Raw genomic sequence first — 878 nt, 5'->3', positions numbered from 1 at the left:
TCTCCGGCGCTCACCACGCCCACACTGGGGCTTCTCAGCAACGCCCCTTCTCTAGGCCTTCTCAACTGCCCCTCTCTGGGGCTTCTCAGCAACGCCCCCTTTCTGAGGTTTCTCAGCAACACCCCCTTTCTGAGGCTGGGGTCAGTGCATCCCGAATGCTGTGCTTTCCCGGATCCCTCGTGGGTCCCGCTCTACAATGGGTGCTTCAGGGGCACCCTAGCCTTAGGGGCTATGTGTGGCTCCAACCATCCCTTTACCATGCCCCAAGCCTGGCAGCTGGAATAGACGTTGTTCAGTCCAGGTCTACACCCTCTCTCTGGCACTCAGGCTCTCCGCGTGGCCCTGTCTCTCTCTGCATCCTCTCTCTGGCACTTCTCAAAGTGCTGCCCCCTTCTCCGGGGCCTTCTCAGTAATGCTGCCCTCTCTCCAGGGCCTTCTCAGTAATGCTGCCCCTTTCTCTGGGGCTCCTCCGTAATGCTGCCCCCTTCCCTGGGGCTCCTCCGTAATGCTGCCCCATTCCCTGGGGCTCCTCCGTAAAGCTGTCCCCTTCCTTGGGGCGCCTCTGTAAAGCTGCTCCCTTCTCCGGGGCTCACCACGCCCACACTGGGGCTTCTCAGCAACGCCCCTTCTCTAGGCCTTCTCAACTGCCCCTCTCTGGGGCTTCTCAGCAACGCCCCCTTTCTGAGGTTTCTCAGCAACACCCCCTTTCTGAGGCTGGGGTCAGTGCATCCCGAATGCTGTGCTCTTGCTGGTGCAGGGGTTCCCACACTGCTGTGGGTCCCCTATGAGGCCTCCTAGGGGCCTCATAGGGGACCCTAATAGCCTCACCCAAACCACCGGTGACAAACAGCAACGCAAATGCAAGCCCCTTGGCTATC

This window comes from Alligator sinensis, unplaced genomic scaffold (assembly GCF_000455745.1).
Source record: "Alligator sinensis unplaced genomic scaffold, ASM45574v1 scaffold46_1, whole genome shotgun sequence".
Lineage (NCBI taxonomy): Eukaryota > Metazoa > Chordata > Crocodylia > Alligatoridae > Alligator > Alligator sinensis.
This window is presented reverse-complemented; position numbering follows the sequence as displayed.